We start from the raw sequence: 7,057 nt of genomic DNA, 5'->3' as shown, positions 1-7,057 counted from the left end.
TATGATCGTTTGAAATTATGAATGTGTATTTATTAATAAATTTCTCGTTAGAGATATCTTGATCCCCTCTTTCCATGTTTCTTAAAGAATATGTAATGCTATATGGTGTTATTATTTCTTTTGATCTTTGGTAAAAAGACAAATTTCGTGGCACAAACATTTTTTTTCTTATTAAACATTTGACTTAAAGGTCGATAGTAAAATTTTTGTTCTAGTTGAATTTTCTTTTTCACATGTTATGGAGAGGTTAACTTGACATGACAGTACATAGTCAAATTATCAAATGAGCAAGTGTCTACGATAATAATAGTTAGAGTTCTTTCGACACAACTATAACTCGACGTTAATATACCTATTGCTCGAATGCATTAGTTGATATGACATTAATGAATTGGGGTGAGCAACCATCTTGGTTATTTAGACCTTCTGAATACTAGTACTTCCACAAATTTGAGTGTTCCTAAGTTTGCAAAACTAGGACAATGCTAAAAAAAAGGAAAGAAAGAAAAAGGAAAAAAAGAAGTGAAACATCACCCAAATTTCATCATTCTAAGAACTAAGTATTACACGAACCAATTGGGTTATTATGGATTAAAGGTGATTGGGTAATTCAAAGAAACATAACTCTAGAATAAAATATTCAAAATAAGATAGAGAAAAAACTATTCTCCTACACTAATAAAGGAAAAAACAAAGAAAATTTAAACCTTGAACTTTCACAATTGTATCAATTTACATATTTTATTACGTTTTTGTTTGGATAAACATCATGTCAGAATTTTAATTTTATTGATTAAACCTCTAAACTTTCATAGTGAATCAATTTGGATTCTCAATTAAGTTCTCTTTTGAAAATTGTTCATAAATCAACTACAATCGTCCATTTTATTAAACAGACATTTGAAGAAGTCTACAAATCTGTAAGAATTGAATGCATGGACGATTTTCAAATGTAAGATTAATAAATTGTCTAAGTTGATTCACTTGTAACAATGTAGAAGTTTAATTTGAAACAATTACATGCTTTACATGATATTCTTTAAAATGAGTCTAAAAGATGGTGTTAATTGATATGCATATATAAAAGTTAGAATTTAAATTGATACAATTATTAGTTCAATGTTTAAATTGATACAACTTCCAAAATTTAAGATGAATTGATTTTTTTCTTAATATAAAATATAAAAGTTTGATCTAAGAACTCTAATCATACTCTAATAGGGACCAAAATTTGTCAAAATTTTAGGAAAACGAATAAAGTGAAGGGGGCATGAAATTGACAACATATTGTGATAGAGACTTCTAGGCTTTGATAACCATTTAATGATATGATATATCTCTAACGAGAGTACTATAGCTAATTTTGAAATGATATGATAAATCTCTGACTAGAGTACTGCTTTAACTAATTTTGAAATTAATCACCATTATTGATATGCAAATATAAACATATAAGATCTCACTTGATTTGTACACTCAACGATGAATTCGTTATTTAGAGACAATGTGACTTGAAATAAAAAGATTCTGGACGTAGCTGGTGCGATATTTGTCTCAATGCCTATGATGCCTAAGTTGCAAGAGAATATTGGTTGTGGAAAGAGTTGGATGAGAATTCACTTACTCCTTATGGAGTCATGATGGTATATGTATGGGCTAGTTTTTTGGGGTTTGAATAAAAGGAGATTTGGAGTTCAAAAAAGTGAAAACGGACCAATTTTGCTCAATACTCAAGAAGGGGCTAAAACTTCAAAATAGAGAAAAGAGAACCATTTTGCCCAAATAAGGTGGGTGTTGCAGCGTTGTGATGGTGCTGTAGTGTGTGGAGAGCGTTGTGGCACCGTAATCAAATGCACGCGGATACCAATCCTCAGCGATGCAGTGCTCTGGCTTTGTGATTCATTTTAGGAAATAATTTGTGCTCTTTGAAAATTTTTGGCTACTAATTATAGGGTTTTATCAACCCTAATGGACGAAACTACAAAGCCTTAGAGAGTGTTTAAGCTATAGGAAAGGTGTGAAAGAGTGAGGGAATCGATTGGTGGTCGTTCATTGATTACGGGGTGAAAAATCAAGGAGTTCCCGACGTACATCTTCCTTCGATGGGATTCACAACGACAATAGTGTTTCTCTATTTCCTTTATTTTTTTTACACAACATATGATTGTTGCATCGTATGCGAATATGTTTGTAACTACAATGATGTTTTAGGCTGTTAATGAACTTCTTTATAGATTTCAGTCAATGCTTAGTATTTTCCATGGATGTTGCGGATTTGATTGCTTTCCAATATTATTATGCTTCTTACATTGATTGATCATCGATGCATGTTAAATTCAATGTTCAATTAAAAAGATTATATGTTTAATTGAACCTATAATATTGGATCATTGTTAATCTATCATGCAAATAGTTAGGTTAATAATGAAAGTTGTTTATGACTATTCCTAATGTCATTCATGCTTCTTAATTTGGTTTTAAGAAATTAGTGATCAATTAGGTTTGCATGAGAAAAGATTATTGTTGAAAGATGATAATTCGAAGAATAGTTTCTAGACTTAAACATATTATAAACACAATATTTCATAGAATCTATGCATGAATTAATGAAGTATTGAACAACTTTCTCTTGAATTTCAATCTCTATTTTGCCTTTTTTTTTTTTTTTTTCAAATCATATTCATCTAGTTTCTAATCCTTAGATAAAATACAAACGATTCTAGGATAACTAAACTTAATAAGGACATTTGATCTCTAGAGGACGATACTGACACATGCATCACATCAGCTTGTGTGTAAAATTAACTGTATATACTAGGGTATAATCAGTATAAAAATTCTTCACTTTCCTCCCCCAAATTTGACTAAGCATTTTCTGATATTACTAACAATCTAGACATTTCTTAACAAAGAGACTTTTGGGTAGACATTTCTTATAATTTTCCTTTTTTCTTCTCTTCTTAAGATTTGGGCTCTCAAATATCTGAACTTTCCTTCATCATTGATATCAAGATGTGGGTGTGTAACTTGTAGACCCTTAAGCTGACTTAGCCACTCTCTTGGTCTCATCCCTAGTTGAGGCCGAGGGTGGCTCTCATGGAGCCCTGACTTGTAGCTGATCACTTGGCCTAACTCAGAGTTTGAATACAGAGAAGAAGAAGACAAGAGGTGCAATCGCTATTTCTTTCTATATTTCTGTGTATTCTTTTAATACAGCGTACAACCTTTTCTTATATAAGATCTATATATACATTTAGGGTTTTTCTGCTTTACACTTAATAATAAAAGAATAAAGAATAACAACTTAATTACATAGCCTCCTACGTGTCACATGATCATTGGCTTGAGGGAGTGAGTAGGCCGATTGGCTAAATAGCTTTTCCTTTTCCTTTAAAATATTCTCCACTGCTTTGTTAGACTGATGATGTGGTGAGATGCTGCTGAAGTGTCTTGTTGCTGCCACATGATTGGTCCTTGCTTTCTTTAATCCTAACATCCCCCCTCAAACTCATGGGGAGTTCTACAACACAAAGTTTGCTTCGGAGTAGTTGAAATTGTGACTGTGTCAACGGTTTCGTTAAGTAATAAGCAATCTGATCACAGGAAGGGATATACCTGACTTCAAGTTGCCCATTAATGACCTGATCTCTTACAAAATGGACATCAAGTTCTATGTGCTTTGTTCGAGCACGGAACACAGGATTGGACGCTAGAGCCCCAGCACTGATGTTATCACACCACAGAATCGATTTGTACGGTTGATGAACATGTAATTCAGCACGGAGTTGTTTGAGCCAAATGATCTCTGTCGTGGTGTGAGCTAATGCATGGTACTCGAACTCCGTGCTGGACCTAGCAACTGCTGTTTGCTTTTTAGAGGACCAAGAAACAAGGTTGTTACCAACATACACACAGTAGGCAACAATAGATTTCTTATCATCAACATTTGAAGCCCAATCAGCATCCGAATAGGCTGTGAGCTGCAAATCAGTGCTAGGTTGAAACAAGATCCCATAATGCCTAGTAGCACTAACATACTGTAGTACTCTTTTGGTTGCTTGCCAATGTATATCAGTGGGTGCTTTAAGAAACTGACTGAGATGATTTACTATATAAGCTATATTAGGTCTAGTGTTTGTCAGGTATTGAAGTGCACCAATAGTACTTCTAAACAAAAACGGATCATATAGTAGTTAACCATCATTGATAGACAGATGTTTACCTACTATGCACGGTGAAGTGACAGACTTGAGATCCGTGAGCACAAGTTTATGTAATAAGTCTTCCACATACTTTGCTTGATTGAGTATGAAACCATATTGTAGATAGTGCACCTGAATTCCCAAGAAGTATGTTAGTCGACCGAGATCTTTTAATGCAAAGCGACTGTCAAACAGTTGAATGAGGCGTGATACAACTTGAGTAATGTTGCCTGTAATTATCAGATCATCAACATATTCAGTAGAAAAATGATTATGTCACTTGTGTGAAGAATATATAGAGAATTGTCTGCTCTATACACTGTGAACCCCCATTCAACTAAAGCACTTCCAAGGGTGTTGCTCCACGCTCGAGGGGCCTGTTTTAAGCCATATATGGCTTTGTTTAACCTGCACACATAATCTGGATGGTCAGCACTAACATACCCACTTGGTTGCTTCATGTAGACTTCTTCTTGGAGATTGTCATTTAGAAAGGTGTTGTTGAAATCAAGTTGGCGAATCTTCCATCCTCTTGATACTGCTATACTGAGTACTACTCTGATTGTGGACGCCTTTACAACTGGACTGAACATTTCAAAGAAATCGATTCTTTGATGCTGATGAAAACCTTTGGCAACTAACCGAGCCTTGTATCTATCAATGGTCCCATCAGGACATTTTTTCAACCTGAATATCCATTTATTTTCCAAGACATTGTACGAGGCAGAGGGTGGTACTAGTTGCCATGTCTTTCGTTGAACAAATGCCTCATATTCAACATCCATAGCAGTCCTCCACTAAGGTATTTTAAGTGCTTCTGTGACTCGTGTTGGCTCGATAGTTGTCCAATCTGTCTTGATTGTAAGCAGTATTTTAGGCTTAAAAATTCCAGCTTTTGCTCGAGTAACCATGGGTGTGTGGGTTGAATAGGGGTTGGTTGCTGTGGACAAGTATTTGTCAAGGGGATGGACTGTGATGTTTGGACTTGAGTGGCTTGCTCTATCTAAATAGGATCAGTCCTTGTGGGAGTGGATGTATTGGCTAGGCAGAGAGGAGTGGTGTTGGAAGGAGGAGGTATAAGACTGTTTGGTGATGGGATATCTGGTATACTGATGGAAGTTGTGGCTGGAATAGAGGGATTATGTGTGGAGTGTGGCGAAGTAGGCTGATTTGTAGCAATGAAAGGTACAGTTGAGCTGGGAGTGATGGTAGATGTTTTGTGCAGTAAATCAGGGAGGCTTGGAGGAGAGTTGCTAATGGTCGGTGAAGCAGGACTTGCATGTGAAGAAGCAGAAGTAACCTGAAAGTCAGCAGAAAAAGGAAATTCAGTCTCATTAAACACAACATTTCGGGAGATGTACACTTTATCTGACTTGAACATGCATCGATGACCTTTGTGAAGAAGGCTTGGACCAAGATACACACACTTTTCAGAGTGATACTGAAATTTATGTTGCTGATACGGTCTAATGCACGAATAACAGGCACAGCCAAACGTTCGCAGCTTGGTGATATCAAGAACTCGATTGAATAATATTTGTGTTGGGGACTGACCTTGCAGCACAGGGGTGGGCAGGCCATTAATTAACATGTTAACAGCTGCAAATGCATCCCACCAATACTGATATGGCACGGAGGCTTGAGCAAGTAGGGTGAGTCCCATTTCAACCAAGTGTCTATGTTTCCTTTCCACTCTTCCATTCTGAGCTGAAGTATAAGGGCAGGAATACCTGCTTGCAATGCCAAGGGAAGCACACAACTGATGTATTTTTGTAAACTCAGTACCATTGTCTGAATGAAACACCTTTATTGTAGTATCAAACTTATTTTTAACTGTCTGAATAAAGTGATTGAAGGCTGCCAGTACATCTGACTTTTGTTTAAGTGGGTAAGTCCATAGAAAACGACTGTAGTCATCTAAAAATGATATATAGTATCTAAAACCAGCTGTTGACTGTAATGGGGCTGGTCCCCAAACATCAGAGTGAATGAGGTCAAACGTATGCTTAGCTCTAGAATCAGACAAAGGAAAAGGAAGAGAATGGGACTTGCCCAGTTGACATGAATCACAAAACAACTTCTTTTCATTATGTTTAACAGATTGGTTACACTGTTGTAGTATAATTTTCAAAATTTTTGGGGAGGGATGACCTAATCTTTTGTGCCACAAATCAGTTGACTCAACTACATTAACACTGATGTTTAACCCTCTAGACAGTATCCTCAAAGGATCGGAAGAGCCAATGTCTTCTAGAGCATGAAGTTACCCCTTTCAAGCTTGATGCTGGTAATTTGGTTAGAAGTTGATTTAGGGGTGGCGTGCTGTACTTTGTAGACTCAGTCCCATTGATTGATCGAGCGGCGTTGGCCATGAGAGAACTCTGATACCAAGTTTGAATATAGAGAAGAAGAAGACAAAAGGTGCAGCCGCTATTTCTTTCTATATTTCTGTGTATTCTTTTAATACAGTGTACATCCTTTTCTTATATAAGCTCTGATGGAACAGGAGACATACGTAGTGGAATTAGGATCTAATTACACTCTAATTGCTCTTAAATTAAAGGAAATAAGCATGCATCATGAAGGGAAAAACAGTGAATTAAAAGTGTAGGATACTACCTTTGAAGCTCCCGAAAACTACTTTTCCTCATTGAATCTCGACCCGAACTCTTTCAGACCACCACTAGAGTTGATCTACTATCCTCTGGACTCAGAACTGAGTTGTGGAACCCGGTGGATGAAGAAAATCGAGAGAGAGAAAAGAGATGGAAAATAAGATGGAATTTGGGTAGGTTTGGGTTTTTCTCTTTTTTTCAAAGTTGTGATTTTTCCAGCCCAAATATGAAAACCAATTT

The sequence above is a fragment of the Benincasa hispida genome, chromosome 9, assembly GCF_009727055.1.
Source record: "Benincasa hispida cultivar B227 chromosome 9, ASM972705v1, whole genome shotgun sequence".
Classification (NCBI taxonomy): Eukaryota; Viridiplantae; Streptophyta; class Magnoliopsida; order Cucurbitales; family Cucurbitaceae; genus Benincasa; species Benincasa hispida.
This window is presented reverse-complemented; position numbering follows the sequence as displayed.